This window comes from Astyanax mexicanus, chromosome 9, assembly GCF_023375975.1.
Source record: "Astyanax mexicanus isolate ESR-SI-001 chromosome 9, AstMex3_surface, whole genome shotgun sequence".
Taxonomy (NCBI): domain Eukaryota; kingdom Metazoa; phylum Chordata; class Actinopteri; order Characiformes; family Acestrorhamphidae; genus Astyanax; species Astyanax mexicanus.
In genome coordinates, this window is record NC_064416.1 from 11822583 (window position 1) to 11842403 (window position 19821).

A 19821-nucleotide genomic window follows, 5' to 3' on the forward strand; every position below is an offset into this window, starting at 1 on the left:
CTGGAATGACCTTTTGTTAAGGCTCAGAGGAATTCTGGAACAGTTGGCCGCCCGAGTGACTCTAAATTGTGGCTCAGTGGGTCGCTGGGTTGGCATGTAACACCTGAGTTACACTACATTGTGGTTTGGTGGCTTGCTGGGTCAATCACTGGAATGACACTATATTACAACAAAGAGGTTTTCTAGTGACACTGCATTGAGGCTTAATGTATTGTTGAGCTGTTTGGCCTCCAGAGTGATTTTACATTGCGACTGAGTGGATTGCTGTATTGCTATGGCTATCAGAGTTACTCTACATTGTGGTCTGCAGTCTATAGTTTACCTGTATCAGCCACTGGAGTGACTCTACACCATAACAGATAGGTCTTCCAGGCCAGTTCCTGGAGTGACCTTGTGTTGAAGCTCAGTGGAGTTCTGAGCCAGTTGGCTACCAAAGTGACTCTACAAGGTGGCCTAGAGGTTAGCTGGGTCCGCCACTGAAGCAACTCTACATCACAAGAGAGATATCTTCCAGGTCTGTTGCTAGAGTGACCTTGCATTGAGGCTTAGTCAATTGTTGGGTCAGTTGGCCACCAGATTGTCTTCGTACATTGTGGTTTGGAGGCTAATTAGGCCAGCCACTGGAGTGACTCTACTGTATATCACAACAGAGAGGTCTTCCAGACCAGTTCCTGGAGTGACCTTTTGTTAAGGCTCAGTGGAGTTCTGAACCAGTTGGCTACAAGAGTCACACTACATTGTGGTCTAGAGGTTACCTGGGTCAGCCACTGAAGCAACTCTACATCACAACAGAGATGTTTTCCAGATCTGATGCCAGGGTGACCTTGCATTGAGGCATAGTGAATTGTTGTGTCAATTGGACACCAGATTGTCTTCGTACATTGTGGTTTAGAGGCTAACTGGGTCAGCCACTGGAGTCACTCTACTGTATATCACAACAGAGAGGTCTTCCAGATCAGTTCCTGGAGTGACCTTGTGTTGAAGCTTAGTGAAAATCTGAGCCAGTTGGCTACCAGAGTGACTCTACATTGTGGTCTAGAGGTTACCTGGGTCAGCCACTGGAGAAACTCTATGTCAACACAGATATTACAATGAGGCTTAGGGAGGAGATTGCTGGGCAGGTGGCCACCTGGTGATTCTATATTGCAGTTTGGAGGCTAGATTGGTCAGTTGCTTCCGCATAATTGGGCATAACTACATTTTAAAAACTTTGTACTATGGTTCAGGAACTTTTTTACTCTGCTTGCTAAAGAGGTGCATCTTTGATTTTAAGAAAGGTGCCATGTACACTATGTACACCCTAGATTGTCTCTAAACAGTCTAAGAGCTGACAAACAGAAAGAAATGGGTTCCCAAAAATGGGTTTGTCTAAGCACAAAGATAATTCCTATATGGTTGAGTGAGCATCAGTCTGAGCACTTTCTCTCTGCAAGTTAAGACGTTCTTAATGTCAAGATACATTCAGGAAACTGGGCCCAGCAGAGGTGGAACCTGATGACGGAGGAGGCCGGGATTTCGCTTGTGTTCTGTCAAAACCAGTCTGGCACTGGTCTGTCTACAGGCTTGGGCGCTCCCTGTCCTCCCTGTCTGTTTGTCCTGACCTCTCCCTCAACCTGCTTACACACACATACACTCTCCCCCCCCACACACACACGTGGCTGCGGTGGGCTCCCTATGTCCTCAGGTCCACAGACAGAGGAGACGAGGTATCCAGTGTCCCTTAATATTTTATTGTTTCCTTCGAAGGGGCCCAGCAGCTTCTCCTGAGCTAGGCGTTTCTGCTTTGGCATGAAAGCTTCAGACTTCCCGCCTGTTTCCTGGACCCGTATAGCGTTACGCCGCTGTCCCATCTCCACTGATGCTGCGCTATCGCTTCTATCTAACCCTCGTCATTGATCACAAGCGAAACACCCCGTTAAGCGTTATACAGAAAAAATGCTGCCGCCCTCCATCCCGATCTGTGGTTACAGAGCGAGCGTCTACCGGCCGGGGAGACAGCCGGCAGTGCTGTGCATCAGATCAAGTCAAGCTTATGGTCAGAGCTGCATTCTTGGGGTTAGGAAGTGGGCGAATACTGTAGTGCTACAAAGCTCCCAGGAGCTCCAGCAGAGCATTTGCATTTGCAAAAAGAGACTTGCACTCCTCCACAAGTGCAAACAAACATAAATAACTGGAGTTCAAAAAAAAAAAAAAAAACTGAGTTGATTCACCACCGGGTCTCCAATTACCGAAGCGAAAACGAACAGAACGGACAGAGCGGACGGACATTCGGACGAAGGGGCGAAAAAGCAAAGCTTGGACTTCAAAGCTATTAAAAGGGTATAAAGTTCCCTAAGTCTTCATGAATATTGCAGTGTACTAAAGTCTCTCCCCGATCTGAAAAAGAAACTTCTAAAGATTTTTTATGCAATATAGGCCTCATACATTAACTATTTAAGTGCACATGGGGCTTTATGCAGAAGTGGACAGCATGTTAATGAAAGCCAGGAAGGAGGCCGAGCCCTTTCAACTCAGTTTCTGTCTTTGAAAAGAAAGAATTATTTACTTTTGTTTTTATTTTGATCATTTTCCCCACAGCAGTACATTCCTACTGTATATTTTTTCCACTTGCTTCAGTTTTAAAACTGTTTCAAGACAGTTTTGTATTAATTACATCTGAAAGTGATTTTAAAGGAATTTCTTTTCTTTTTTATTCTGTTTTTTTTTTTTGCATGTAGCATTTCTCTATTCAAATATACACAAACACATAAATAAAAGTGAATAATATGTGAATAGTGTAGATCTAAATTGAGGTATTAAAACCTGTGGCTGAGCAGGCTAAGAAGCTGACACTATATTCTATATTTCAAAATATTTAACAAAACACATTTAAAAAAAATATGTGACTTAAAAATTATTTACTGTCATGAAAAAAAAACTATTTCTGTAAAAAAGGTAACTGTGTAGTATACTGTAGTATCAACTGTAACTCAAGATTGAAGACACTGCGCTGGTTGCGCAGCTGGATTTAGGTCGTGTCGGTGTGTCTTTGGTATCATTACGGCACCAAAAAAATACACTTTGCACGACTTGAAGCATGCAAAAAGGCATGTACAAATTCTCTAAAATAATCATGGGTGTGGCATTTGGGCGTAACATGAAATAAACCAATCTGTGTGTCACTTGTCATTCCCTTTAAGAGTCAGGTGAGCTCTGACTTTGGCACGTTCGTATCTTAACAGCGTGGGGCTTTTGTAAGTCTCAGCAGAGGATACTGAACTGGGCATTCATGCTATGAAGATACGCCAGCAGCTCATTTAAGGGAACAGCAGTTTTATTTTATACTTTATTCTGTTCATTGTTGACTGTTGTCAGGGTTTTAATTAGTCAGTGGCGCACCTGTACTTCCGTCTGCCAAGATTAAAACATATATATAAAAAAAAAAAACAGCAGAAGTGGTTTAAACATAGCCAGAACTCCCGAACCACAGATATTACATTGAGTGATTAATAGTCCACACATGCAGACTCTAAGTGTACTACCTTCTGAGAACTCTTCTAACTGTCTTAGGCTGGGAATAACGTCAGCTAATGGTGCTTAGAGAACACCATACAGCACTCTCCAGGAACACAGCAGTAAAAACAAAGGATTGCAACTAGATAAGGCCTAAAACAGCCAATAACTACTACAGTTTACATGGATAGGCCCTGATCAGGTCATCTCTAATAAAAAGTGGATCTTCTCGCTGGTGTCTGGGCCCCTATAGGCTGGATGTGTGGAGCGAGGAGTGTGTATGGGGTATGTGGGAACTGTCTGTCAGACTTTATTTTGGTTGCCTTTCCTAATTAGCGTGAAAAGGTCAGAACATTGTTTAACGGGTGCGTGAACGGCTTGTCTCTGACAGCAGCCCTGCATGGTTGTGCTTCACTCGGTCAAGGTCAAGATGCAAATTTAGCGCCTTTAACACAAATACACAAACATAGGGGGAGTGATATGAGTGGCCTAGTACATTTTGTTTTTGTAGTGGGACTGTATTTATTTAAGTGTCCGAGACTGTCAGGATTTAAAGTCCAAAAGCATTGGACAGTGCTGTTAAAGAACAATAATATGATGTATTTTGTTTTTATTATACAGTGCCTATATAGTGCATGAAAGATTCAGCGATGAATAGGGATAGTTAGAAAACAGTAGTATGAATTATAGTAAATAAAGCATTTAAAAATATATATTAATAAAATAAAAGAACACTGATAATAGCAATATAAAGATAAAGATGAAGAAAATGCACAAAACAAGAGGTGTGTAAAAGACATATTTAAGGATATATACACTACAATTTAACTTAAGTTTGGAACATTGGTGTGAACATTTGATTGCATTGACTGACAACTAGTTATTATAGCAGATAATATTAAATGTTGGACACAAACTAGTAGAATATTATATACTAGTCCATCTCAAAATTATACAATTTTAATATCCTTTAAATATCATAAAAAAAGTTACTTTATTTCAGTAATTCAGATGTATTACACAGAGTGATCTATGTTAACATTTTTTTTTTGTTTTTATTGTTGACGATTAAGGCTTACAGCTAATAAAAACAGTGTCTCAGAAATGATCAAATTGATCACTGACCATCAGTAAATTTTGCATTTAATTTGAAAATCAAGGGAGCAGAGTCTGGAGGAAGAGTGGAGAGACACACAGTCCAAACTGCTTGAGGTCTAGTGTGAAGTTTCCACCAATCAGTGATGATTATACTGCGTTATATCAAGTCTAAAGTCAGTGCAGTTTTGTTTTCCCACAAAATCTTACAGCACTTCATGCTTCCCTCTGCTGACAACTTTTATGGAGATTCGGATTTAATTTTTCAGCAGGACTGTTGGCACACTGCCCACACTGCCAAAAGGACCAATTGGTCTTATATAATATTCAATTGTTTTGAGACTGATTTTTGGGTTTTCATTGGCTGTAAGCCATAATAATCATCAACAATAAAATAAATAAATGCTTAAAATAGATCACTCTGTGTGTAATACATCTATATGATATATGACTTTTACATTTTAAACGGAATTACCAAAATTAAGTAACTTTTTAAAAATTATATTCTATTTTGTTTAGATGCACCATATAGTTGTACTTGAAAGACCTTTGTAACATGTTTTCACATACAAAATACTGCAAGCACAATTGACTATATGCAATTGACAATATGGTCTTTGGTTCTTAAAACAGAACTTTGCTATAGTTGGTGGATTTATAATGTCTGTTGCAAACTTTTTAAAACTTCAAGTCCGGGAACCATTAATCGGTTATACAATAATTAAGTGAACAGAAATGAGACTGAGGGGAAAGTCTGTCTGTGAGAGCTGAACATCATGAACTTTTCATGTGAACCGGATAGCCTCGGCTCAGCCTTTCATTCAGCAGAGTAAATCAAAGCCTACATCATTCTCTCTCTCTCTCTCTCTCTCTCTCTCTCTCTCTCTCTCTCTGTCGATTTTCAACACATCCTAGAAATGTTCACCTTCCTTATCTGTGCGCTCGCACAGTGTCCCCCGTCTTTTCCTCTGAGAGACAAACACTCAGCGTGTCTCAGGAAGCCATTTAAAGCCCATAAGCGAGCTGTTGTTCCAGCCTGTTCCTTTGCTGAACCTGTGTATTGTGTGTGTGTGTGTGTGTGTGTGTGCGTGTGTGTGTGTGTGTGTGTGTAGTGTGTGTGTGTTTTCTCCTGATGAGTGACAGCGAGAAGTACCCCGATCGTTTAGTTCTGCAGAAACTCCACATTCCACAGTATGCATCACCTTTAACATGAACTGTACTGGGAGAAATGTAAAAACACCCAATGAGGGGTCAGCATTCTCACAGCATGAGCAGGTGAAATATTGAAGTTAAAGCTATTCTAATAAGAAATGGAGAAAAAAATATATTGGTTTATAACAGAAAAATTCACATTCTCAATTTGTTCTGTTTACCTCTAGCGTGTGCTTGTGTTTGTTTAGCTTCCTCTGCTCGTGCCCTGTGTTTATCCCTTGCTAACGACAATGTTTCTCACCTGTTCGTTTGTAGCTCCACCCCCTTTTTAGGCTCCAGGTGTTTCCCAGGCATTTCCTGTCCTCGTCTGTGTGTATAATAGTCCTCCTTGTTCCTCTGTTATTTTCCGTGGTTGAACTTCTACCGTCAGTCAGGTCCTGTGTTATTTAATGTTTTCATTAAACAACACATCCCTTTCAGACAGCTTCCTCTTACAGCGTCCACAGTTAATCCTGTTGGATGTGGTTCGTCCTTCTTGGTGTTATGCTGACATTACCCTGGATACCGCGGCTCTTGACACATCACAAAGACTTGCTGTCTTGGTCACAGATGCACCAGCAAGACGTGCACAAACAATTTGTCCTCTTTTGAACTCTGGTATGTCACCCATAATGTTGTGTGCATTGCAATATTTTGAGCAAAACTGTGCTCTTACCCTGCAAATTGAACCTTCACACTCTGCTCTTACTGGTGCAATGTGCAATTAATGAAGATTGGCCACCAGGCTGCTCCAATTTAGCCGTGAAATCTCCCACAATAAAATCACAGGAGTTTCAGTTTCATTGTCCAACCTCTGTATATTCAACTCTGGTTGGTATAGAGCACCCAGACACATATCCAACATGACATGACAAAAGTCATGGGACATGATTCTACCCTACTTCCTGTTCCTGTCAGGGCATTTTGCACTATATACTGTATATACTGTATAACTTTATTCAGGGATAGTCAGTGAGCATAGGGAATGCAAAGATAAATTGGTACACATAAATTGTAAGCGTACGCCACTCGTATTCACAATTGATAAACACAATGAAGTTCAAATAGATATGTAATCTGAATCGGTCTGCGTGCACAGTAGGGCTGCGTATTACACAACAGCCACTTACTGTCAAGGTTGCCATCATTTTAACTGGCCAGTATTTCACTTGTGAAATGCTTTCTCCTCACCTGCCAATATCCGGCAATCCACTAGCCTAATGGACAGACTGTAAATGCTGCCTCATTACATCCCATTACAGAGGGATGAAAAATGAAAATGACAGAGGAGAGAGTCGGAGGGAAAGAGAAGAGTGAGAGCGAGAGAGGGGGGTGGAGGAGAGATGTAGTGAGACAGTCCATATTTAATCTACGAATACAGTTTGTGCTGTCTAAATAAGTCTTTAAAATTCCCAGCACGAAACGAATCGGATCAGAAAGAATGGACTGTAAACAGGTACTGTTGAGGAACCCTGGCTTCAGAAAGCTCTATGGAGCTCTTGAGATGAGCTGCTCATCCTCTGGCTGAGGCTGCTCTGTAATTTCTTCGCACAGCACCCTAATGGCTGCATATGGCTTTAATTTGGAGAGTGGCTGGATTATCCTCGCAGATAAGCTTTCTTAAAACAGTAGGCAATGTTTTAGAGATCTCTCAACACCTCGGGTCGTTCACAGCATGGCGGCAGACCAGCAAGTCAAGCCTGGACTGTTTGGTGCCGAGCATAGTCTCTTAAAAAAAAATAAAAATGATACTACAACCAAGAGGTCTTTGCATCAATGAAGCCACAGAAAAGAAAAGTAATCACTGATAAAGAATCAAGTTTCAAACATTGCGTACCTGTATGTGTGTAGAATCAATATAAAATTGTATAAAAAACAATATTAAAGTTTCGTTTTAATCAATGTAAAGGTTCTACTGTATTTAGAGCTCTGTATTGGAAATATGAAGTATATTTTGAATAAACAATTTTATATACAGTATATATATACAGCTCTGAAAAAAAAAATAAATAAGAGACCACTTGAGTAAAATGAACATTGTTGTTTTATTATTGTCATTTAGAGCATTTATTTGCTGAAAATGAGAAATGGCTGAAATAACAAAAAAATATGCAGAGCTTTCAGACCTCAAATAATGCAAACAAAACAAGTTCATATAATCATAAAATTTTAAGAGTTCAGAAATCAATATTTGGTGGAATAACCCTGTTTTTTAATCACACTTTTTATGCATCTTGGCATGTTCTCCTCCACCAGTCTTACACACTGCTTTTGAATAACTTTATGCCTTAACTCCTGGTGCAAAAATTCAAGCAGGTCAGCTTGGTTTGATGGCTTGTGATCATCCATTTTCCTCTTGATTATATTTCAGAGATCTTCAATTTGGTAAAATTGGTCTCTTATTTTTTTCCCAGAGCAATATATATGTTTATACATGTATACATGCCAGAAATTTTGGTTGCTTGTCCTATAGTGTGAACTGGGGTCTTGAAAGCCGATTTCTTAACGTCACAACCTTACAATTCATTGCAAATAAACCCATAAAAAGCATTTCTTTTGGAGTGATGCCCTTTTTATATGGATATCTTGCTTCTGGACATAACATTAAAGAGAATAATCAGTATTGATTGCATAAACCGTTACATACTGATATTGCATATTTAATCAACAAAAATCAACAAAATCCAAGTCACTAAATACACATAGTGAGTGGACAGTGCTTCAGAGACTCCTACACACATGTGTACAGACTGAATTTAAGAAGTAGCAGCACACCTCCAAATCCATCTCCCAACTCGCCATAGCACAAGCCAAGAGGCCCATGGTCACTCTGGAGGAGCTGCAGAAATCCAAAATGTAGGTGAGAGAATCTGTTCACAGGAACCCACAGGGGCTGATCATCCTCTGGCTGAGGCTGCTCTGTAATTTCTTGCAGTTTGAGGCCCTAAGTTGCAGAAAATCACTTGGACCATTTAATTTGAATCTATGAATTGCAGGCTTCTTTCGTACACGAAAAATTATAAAAACGTGCAGTGTGAGCTTTCCACAACGCACCTGATTAAAAAAAAAAAAAAAAAATCACACAGTGTCCGCCTGGCTTAAGGTTCTCCTCTTTGCTAGCTGTTTTGAGGACAGACTGTGGCTTTTCCCTGACCCTTGCCAGGATAAGCCTCTTTTGGCTAATCGATGGACATGAGTTAAAGGTAATTGCCGTGTCACAATGTCAGAGGCACCATTGATTCGCCATTGTTTAGCCCAGGAGGACTGCCAGCCGCTGCTCTGTACTTGTAAGAGGATTTGGGGGTGACCAGATGTCCCACTTTGCTGTGACGGGGCCAGGCACCGTGTCACCGGCCTCCTTGGGGAAGTCCCTCTAGTATACGTGCACTCTTGCTATTATTGTTTTCCGTTTTATGTCTGTCTGCATGCGGTAGGCATGCAGGGTTGTCAAAGTCAGTCACATAAAGGGCCATGTCGAAAAATCTTAACAAACTCAGGTAGAGCAGAGAACATATATGATTTTATTTCATTTTACATGCAGGGTGTATTTTATTTAATTTTTTAATATATATATATATATATATATATATATATATATATATATATATATATATATATATATATATATATTCATACCCCTTGAACTTTTCCACATTTTGTCACCTTACAACCACAAACGTAAAGGTATTTTATTGAGATTTTAAGTGATGTACAAACACAATGTATTGCCTAAGTGTGAAGTGGAACGAAAATGATACATGGTTTTCCAAATTTTTAGTAAATAAAAATCTGAAAAGTGTGACGTGCAAAAGTATTTATTACTTCAAAACCCCTAAAAAAATCCAGTGCAGTCAATTGCCTTTAGAAATCACTTAAGTAGTTCATAGAGTCCATCGGTGTGTGTAATTTAATCTCAGTATTAATACAAACAACTGTTCTATGAAAGCCTCAGTGGTTTGTTAGAGAACACTAGTGAACAAACAGCATCATAAAGACCAAGGAACTCACCAAACAGGTCAGAGATTGGGTTGTGGAGAAGTTTAAAGCAGGGTTAGGTTATAAAAACATATCCCAAGCTTTGAGCATCCCAAGGAGCACTGTTCAATCCATCATCCAAAAATAGAAAAAAGTATTCTACACCTGAAAACCTACCAAGTCATGGCCGTCCACCCAAACTGAAAGATTGAGCAAGGAGAGCACTCATCAGAGAAGCAGCTAAGAGGCCCATGGTCACTCTGGATGAGCTGCAGAAATCCACAACTCAGGTCATAATGAATGTGCTCCACAAATATGGCCTTTATTTAAGAGCGTCAAGAAGAAATCCACTGTGAAACGAAACATATGATTTGCTGTTTGCAGTTGCAGCAAACATGTGGAAGAAGGTTCTGTGGTCAGATAATGAGACCAATGTGGAACTTTCTGTCCTGAATAAAAGTGCAATATGGGGAGGAAAAGTAACGCTGCTCATCACGTTGAACACACCATCCCCCACAACACACTCCCACTGTGAAACATGGTGGTGGCAGCATCATGCTGTAGAGATTATTTTCTGTAGCAGGGACAGAGAAGCTGGTCAGAGTTGATGGGAAGATTGATGGGGCTAAAAGCAGGGCTGGAATTCTGGAAGAAAACCTGTTGAAGGCAGCAAAAGACTTGAGACTGTGATAGGAGATTCACCTTCCAGCAAGACAATGACCCTAAACATGGTCTTGTAGATCTACATGATCTACAAGTAAGATAGATTGAGGGGAATGACTACACACGGACAGTAGGTGTTAAAAATTGGAGGACACATTCTGCAAATATGCGATAGAAAAGAATAAAAAAAAAAACAAGGAAAAAAGACTAAATTCAGACTAAAGCTATTAGAAGTTATTAGTTATTTGTAATGTTTAGAAATGCTTTGAAGAAAAAAGCAGACTTGTGTCTGTGGGCCTTGTGTTTGAAACACAGGCTCCAGAAGATCACTATTACAACTAACTGCCTTAATTGACCTCAATGTGTTCTTCCTGCCCAACACATGAATGAACGAGCCTATAACCGTGACTTAGAGAGGGCTGTTGACATACAGTAAACATTACCTATGACCTTAATGTGAATAATTCATCTGCTGTGGTGAATAATTCACACAGGCTCGTGTACAACACAGAGGGTACGTTTAAATCTTTGCTTTTATGTGTTGTGCTAAGTGACGACCCGATTCTATAATCGTTCTCTCAGCTGTGCTGCTGGATGCTTATACATTACACTCTGTTTAACAATTAATGATGCTGGCCACCTGCTACTTACAGTGCGTGGTGATGCAAATCCAGAAGCAGTATGTGTGTTTTTGTCGTCGCTGTGGATAATAAAGACCTTAGCATAACTACTGTATACAGTTGCTATACTGTCATATAAAAATAATATAAATATGTATGCAAATTACAGTATATGTATTGTAGTATGTACATGTAGTACTATATGTACTGTTTGTAAAAAAAAAAAAAATCTTATTTTATTTGTATTTTATTATGGTTGCGCATTGCTTTTGCAATGCAACCACCTACCAATATCTTAGCATCCACATTGCCACTCCTTAGCAACACCATAGTAACCACCACAGATACCACAGCAATGCCTTAGCAACCACCTAGCAACCAGATAGAGACACTTTAGCAACCACCATGGAGACCATAGCGACCCCTTAGCACATACCACTGTCACCATAGCAAGCTCCTAGCAACCACCTAGCCACACTTTAAGAACCACATAGCCACAGCTTAGCAACACCATAGTAACCACCACAGATACCATAACAATGCCTTAGCAACCAGCTAGCACCACCTTAGCAACCACCACAGATACCATAGCAATGCCTTAGCAACCACCTAGCAACCAGCTAGCAACCTTTACAGGCACCTTAGCAATGATCTAGCAACCGCTTAGCAACACCATAGTTACCACCACAGATACCATAGCAATGCCTTAGCAACCACCTAGCAACCAGCTAGCAACACCTGAGCAACCACCACAGATACCATAGCAACACCTTAGCAACCGCCATGAACGCCATAGCGACACCTTAGCAACTATTTAGCAACCACTTAGCAACACCTTAACAACCACCCCAGACACCATAGCAAGCGCCTAGCAACATCCTAGCAACCAACATAGCAAACAGTGCAAGCCATTTTAGCTGCGCAACCATCCTGTGTTTCCTTTAGGAAATGCACTTTTCTAGTTTCTTGTTTCTTGAACCAGTTCTGTTCTCACTTATAAGAGCTGTGGTGCTTTTTAGTGAACCAGTCCATGTTTCCACTAGTTTAAGTGGAACCGTCAAAACATCATATCATACGTCATCAACAGAGGGCGCTGCACAGCGGCAGTGCTCCTGTACAAACAAACACACCCACAGATGTCGTCACGTTTCGCGCTAAAGAACCTATTATTCTTTGGTTCCCGCTGAGATCAAACGTTTCTAGTTCCAGAACCTACTTTTGTTGGTGGAAACAAGGCGAACCAGTTCAAAATTAGGTTCACGATCACGGTTCCACATGGATGGAAAAGCACTATGATATTGGTGTAGTTAAACTTCAAGTGGAACTCCTTTAAAATTAGATGATACTAAAACCAAACACGCCTTAAAATAAAAGGTTAAAATCTAAAAATAAAACTGATTTACATCCTAATGCAAATATTGGTTCAAGCTGAACACATGTTCTGCACAATTAATATGCAATGACTGAATTCCACATATATGGTTTCTTTGCTACTTGTTAAATTCAGTAAATCAACAGTAACGATGCTCCAGGATGTGACGAAGTGTGTCTCTGTAGAGGATGTGGCTTATTTACTCAGGCCAGGGGTGCCCACATTTTGCACAAGGCTGTTCGTAAATGCTTCAATTGTGCACCAAACAGCAGCCCTGGTTAAAAGCCTGAAACAATATGACTGTCACAGAAGCATTAACTCAAACACTAAAGTAATATACATATGCATTCAAAGTTAAAATTTGAATATGACAAATTATTATATATAATTAAATGTATTTCTGTATCTACAGTATATGAGACACTCATTCACATAACTATACTTTATGCGCTGATTAACAATTTATTTTCTTTTATAACTTATTTTATAAAATGCTAAAATGATGTGCTTGCCTGCAGAACTGCTTTATTCAATAGATTCAAATATGGTTATTATATATGCAATGATATCTTAAACGTTTGTACCTATACTACATTCATTCAAATATTTTTGTATTTATTTTCCATTCACAATATAGCTCTTGTCCATTGGTGGCAGTGTGTTTCCACACGCAACATGTCTACCATGTACTTGAGGAAGAATTGTGAAAACAGTGTCAATACAGCTACATTACATTTATGCTGCTTTTCTCTATTATGGAGCTTTTGAAAAACTGTAAAAATTCCACATTTTACTATGGAAAATTTTTGGTTTAGGTAAGGGTTTGTTAATTTTAGATTATGATTGTAACATATGAATCCTGACACAGTCCCGTGTGTTTTAAAATATAAGCAGTGTTACACTATTTTTGTTTAACACTATTCCTCCTGATATTTTTTTTTTGTTTTACAACAGACATTACATTTTATATGGAGTAAAAATATCATTTGCTATTACAGAGTTACATTAAAAGAATTATTACACCATGGTTAAGTGTAGATTAGGTTTGCATCAGTGATGCATGCATATACACAAAAGTCAAAACATAGTACATATGGTAACGTACAAATCATGAAATTGTCTTTTATTTACATTTAATTCTCAATTCAGTTCAGTTCAATCTTATTTATATATCGCTTTTTACAAGAAAAGTTGTCATAAAGGAGCTTTACAGAGAAAAACAGGTCCACGTCCCTTATGCCAATTAATGTCGTGACAACAGTGGCATGAAAAAAATCTTACATTAACAGAAAGAAACCATAGGAGGAACTGTATGTATGCCTTTTTTGTCCAGTATATTGCTAAGTAAAGCTAGAGTAATGTATAAAAATATAACTTATGTTGGTATCTTTTATTTTTAAAATTTTAAAATAGAAAAAAAAAACAGCTGGTGCTTTTACTTGGTGTAAAAAAGAGATTTTTTTTATATCACAGTGGTAGCGATTAAGGTTTGCTCAGATGTGTTACTCCAGGGGAAGGCCTGCAGAGGATCGCCGGTCGTTTCTTGCATAAAATCAGCTGTTTGGTTGTAGCTGTTAAACCGCGGGTCTACGCCTCCTCGGCGAGGATGGATTACGCAGCGGAGAGGCGGTGGCAGCGATTGATTTGCGCGGCAGCGTGAGGGCTGCGGAGGCCCGTACCCCTGACCGCCCTGCCGCCACAGCTGGGGATGTGATGGTGATAAATGGAGCGCTGGATAGAGACCCAGTCGCTCGGGACAGTATATCCGCTGCCTCTTAAAAACCCCAAACCACCAGCTGTCAGGTTCTTTTTAAAATCCATCATAAAACCTATACCTGCACTCTCTCTCTCTTTCTCTCTATCGCTCTTTCTCAGAGTCTCTCTCTATCGCTTTCGCTCTCTCTCTCTCTGTTTGTCACAGATTCATTGCCGTGACTTATGCTCCCCAGGCATGCAGGGGGACTCCATTATGTTCCTGAGAGCGGTGGCCATGTCAGGATTCCCCCGCTCTGGTGGGGGATGTGGGTGTCCACTGCTGTCCAGATTGATGAAGATGAGCCCCATGCCTCTGACCTAGTGGAGGACATGCTTGGCAGTAACACATGATATAACAGGAGGCCTCCTGGACCTCATGTGCGATGACCGACTGCGAGGCCCAAAGCAATCCATACTCATTATATGTAGATACAGCAGTCATGTGACATTTTATGGGGACTCCAACACTCCAACTATCACTCATGCCTACATATCTTACATAATGGCTTCGACGCATGTACTAGACTGAGCAATGTATAGCAGTCAGCCATAACAATAAAACCACCTGCCTTGTATAGGGAAGTTGTTAACCCTCCTGTTACATTTAAATGTATTAAATTTCTTTTATGTTTGGGGTCAATTATTATTACTTTTTTTTATATAATTTTATTTTAAATTTTTTCCCATGTTCTCCCCAATTTACACCGCCAATTACCCAACCCACTCGTTAGGACTGCCCACATCATTAGTAATGCCCCAACACACCAGGAGGATGAAGACTAGCACATGCTTCCTCTGATACATGTGAAGTCAGCCGCCGCCTCTATTCGAGCTGCTGCTGATGCAACATTGCCGAGTAGCATCACAGCGTACTCGGAGGAAAGCGCAGCGACTCGGCTCCGATACATGAGCTCACAGATGCCCTGTGCACAGATGCCCTGTGCTGCTGTGCCCTAGGAGTGATGGGGGGAGAGAGTGCCAATTTTGCTCCCTCTCCAGCAGCTTGATGGCAAAGCTGCATCAGCTGGGGTTCGAACCTGCGACCTCCCGCTCATAGTGGCAGCGCTTTAGACCGCTGGACCACTCTGCGCCCACGTTTGGGGTCAATTTGACCCCAGCAATTTTAAACTTTTAAACTATAAATTATTATAAATTAATGCAATTTTTACCCAAGTTTGTCACATGCTATATTTGTTTGTTGACTACTTAAATAAACATTAAATAAATTTCTACTTATACATGCTATGTGCCTATGGAGACACATGCACATCACCATAAAATCTTATTAATTTACCTACATTGAAAATAGAGATCTTATTGGTATTTTAATGTTTTTATATGATTTATAAGTAAAACTTTTTTGTAATCTAAAACCTTTAGAATTAAAAAAAAAAAAAAACATTTTATGTTATCAACAATAGTAACATGTTTTTTGTTTGGGGTCAATTTGTGGTATTTGGTACCAAGACTAACGTTAGCCATAGCTACATTTTGCAAACTGCCATTTCTATATGTATTTATTTGTTTATTTATTTATTTGCTGGTTAGTTTTCATGTGAAGCGTCTTTGCATATTTTCCACTATTGCGTAACACAACATCATTGTACAGCTCAATACTCTTAAAGAAGAACACAAATGTTACGAACGCTTTACTTGAGCCTTTACTCACTGACATAACTGTGTCGTAAACATGCCATGACTAATATCATAAGTGGTCATGACAGATGATGTCCAGTAATATAACAGTGTCATGCCTTCATTACCGTTAAGTATGATCAAAGATATTATAACTTTTAATGTCATGACATTTACCAGTAAAGGTAGCATGACGCTGTTTTATTACCACAGCGTATCGTGTCTGCAGTAGCATGTACAACAGCTTGTAGTTTAGTTTGAGAGCCTGAAAATATGTATTGTTGGTAAATAGGTGTATGTTATAAACTCTATATCCTATAACAATAGTTCATCACTTTTCCTTCAAGAAGCTGAAAAAAAAAACAGCCAAAAACAGGGAAGCACTGTCACAGGACAGTGTTTCCCTGTGTTTGGCTGTTTTTTTCAGCCTATTAAAGGAATTTGATGCTCAAAAACTAAAGTGATGAACCTTTGTTTCCAGGAGTGGCTTGAAGTTCTCCTCCACCAGTCTTACACACTGCTTTTGGACAACTTCATGCCACTCATGGTAAAAAAAAAATCAAGCAGTTCAGCTTTCCAGAGGTTTTCAATTTGGTAAAATCAAAGAAACTCATCATTTTTAGATATATTATAAATAAATTTGAGAGTTTAAGAGGATGACAAACAGTGACATACTATGATTTAGTAATTTTCCATTAATTATAATGAGTTATCAATAGAAAATGTGTAACTTTTTTAGTTTGAGAGCTAAAAACGCTTTATAGGGCTGAAACTGTATTATTTATAAATAGGCATCTGTCTTATAAGTGCTACATTTTATAGTAATAATGCTTTGTTGCAGTGTTATAAATGAAACTCACATCCATAATTTTTGTCTAAGGGCACCACATTCCTTAATGAACGATGAGTACCATATCATATTGAGCAAGCACTCTTCTGGTGACAGTATATATATATATATATATATATATATATATATATATATATATATATATATATATATATATATATATATATATATATATATATGCAATTTAAATAGTAATATTCTACACATATACATGCAGGGTATGTCAATGCAGCCTTGTTTATATTATATCAATATATAATATGCGATGACTATGCAATACTAGTGACAATCTCTTAGATATCATGGCAGCTACTAGTTTTAGAGCTTGGACCAGTTTTAATAAGAGTTCAAGACAAGACAACAAAGTGGACAATATTAATCTAATCTAATTAACATTGATTGCTGCCTATTTCTTTGTATTTGCCACAAATACTTGATGTAGACCATATGAAGGATTATATAATGTGTTTTTTAAAAAAAGGAAAAAACCTTGAAGTACAGCTCTGGAAAAAAAGACCACCTTAAAATAATGAGTTTCTTTGATTTTAACAAATTGAAACCTCTGGAATATAATCAAGAGGGATAAGGATGATCACAAACCATCAAATCAAGCTGAAGTGCTTGAGTTTTTGCACCAGGAGTGGCATAAAGTTATCCAAAAGCAGTGTGTAAGACTGGTGGAGGAGAACATGCCAAAGATGCATGAAAACTGTGATTAAAAAGCAGGGTTATTCCACCAAATATTGATTTCTGAACTCATAAAACTTCATGAATATGAACTTGTTTTTTTTTACATTATTTAAGGTCTGAAAGCTCTGCATATTTTTTGTTATTTCAGCCATTTCGTATTTTCTGCAAATAAATGCTCTAAATGACAATATATTTGTTTGGAATTTGGGAGAAATGTTGTCTGTAGTTTCTGGAATAAAACAACAATGTTCATTTTACTCAAACATAAACCTATAAAAACCTATAAAATCAGAGAAACTGATTCAGAGAAAATGTAGTTCATTTGAATATTAGAAGTTTACTGCAAAACAGAAAATTGATCAACTGAAAGTTCCCTTATTTTAGCTTAACCTGATTAAATACTTAATGATCAGCTGCATTGAAAATGAGGTTTACCCTCAGTGTTTTCCCTCCATGTAGTGAAATTAAAGGTTACTTGTTTGTTTGATTGTCATATAGATATTAAAGCATTTCTTTATACTTTAAATGTATTATTCAATGCTTATGAATGTGTTATGAAGCTGATATATAGTTCCCCTTAGATAAACTGTGTCTATCACAATTATCTCATAAATGGGCTTTTTTTGGCATTTAGTGGCATAAGCTATTCATAAATATTCCAGTACTTTAGGTTCTTTATAAATGCATTATTTAATGCTTATGAATATGTTGCAAAGCCATTTTGTACTGTAGCATTACTGAATGTTCTACTACTACTACTGTTTATGCAGTAGTAGCTACCGCGTGATCCATAGCAGTATTTACTGGAAAATATGTTTTTAAGGTTAATAACTGAATAATAAGTCTGCAGTTTTGATGGGTTGGATTTTGCGGCACGTACAAAAATGAGTATTTAACCTGTCCACTGAGATCTGGAGTGTAGGTGATTCACTTACACAACAGTGGAAACTTTTATCCCTCCAACCACAGAGCAGGCCTAGAAATTATAGTAATTTCCTGTTGTGTTTTCTCTTTCTCTCTCTCTCTCTCTCTCTCTCTCTCTCTCTCTCTCTCTCTCTCTCTCTCTCTCTCTCTCTCTCTCTCTTTCTCTCTCTCTCTCTCTGTATCTCTCTCTTTGTGTTGGTATTGGACCTGACAGTTCTCTCGGTGGGGGAGCTTTTGTAACACGGTGTCTTGCTGCTCTAACAGAGGCTAATCGCTGTTCTCCTGAACGCAGCTCTCGCCAAAACAAACATTTACTGCCATAAACCCGGGGCTACCCTCAGTGACGCCGGCCACTGTCGTGCCGTCCTTTAAGAGCCGCGGTGCTCCGGAGCCGAAAGCCAGCGGACGGCTGGACATTAGCTGTCAGCACGGTTGGCAGGAGCCAGGTCAGACTGAGCAGTGGATGAGCTGTTTGTCTGTTTGTCGGTCTGAGAGGAAAAGACTCATAAATGTCGAAACTCTTATCTTAGCAGAAGAGCAGAACCGGTGTTTTTGCTGCGTCACCTTTCAGCTGGCCGGGTCAGAGACTTTCAGGGATGTTCAGAGACCAGCAATTCCAAGAACCACCTTAATAAACAGGCTGGATGGGGTGTGAACTTCTTGGGACTGGAATAGCATCAGTACAGGGTTAAAACTAATGCAGGGTTCCCCCGGGTCCTTAAAAAGTCTGAAAAAGTCTTAAAAAGTCTTAAAAAGTCTTAAATTAAAAACCTGGATAACTATACTGCAAAAAAACTAAATCTTAGCAAGTGAAATTATCTAATCTTAAGGTAATAAGTATTTTTAAGTGCAAGATTGTTTTACTGATTTTATAAATACAGATCTTATTCAGTCTTACTTAGACTTTTAACCTTATTTTAGGTCATTTGAAATCAAAATAAGCACAAAAAGTCAGCATTCAAGTCATTTTGATTATTGTGTACAAAAAAAACAGAAAATAAAGGATTTTGCTTGATTTAAGTCTTACTTACCTTATTTTGAGACTTTGCAGTTGCTTATTTTAAGAAATCTTATTAAGGAAATTGCTAACCCCATTGGCAGATTGATTTGATTGATTTGATTAATTTAAGCATTTACATCTCAATATGCATATATTTTGTCTAGTTTTTGCCAATGTATTTTTTTGCAGTGAAATGTTTTAAATTGTGTTAAATTTACTGTAAATTTGCTGTAGGTATTACATTTTTAGATGGTGTTAGACTAGGGTTAGCAGAGGGCTAGCTAACATTAGCGGTGAGCTAGCTAGCGTTACAGGGGAGAGAACTAAGGTTAGCATAGAGAAAGCCAACATTACCGGAGAGCTAGCTAACCTTTCTGGGGAGAGAACTAAGGTTAGCGGAGTTCACATTAGTGTCGAGCTAGCTAACATTCTAACAACGTTAGCAGCAAGTTAGCTATATTACTAGGGAGAAAACTAGGGTTAGTGGAGATCTAGCTAACATTAGCAGTGAGCTATCTAACGTTACAGGGGAGATAACTAGCAAGCTAACATTAGCAGA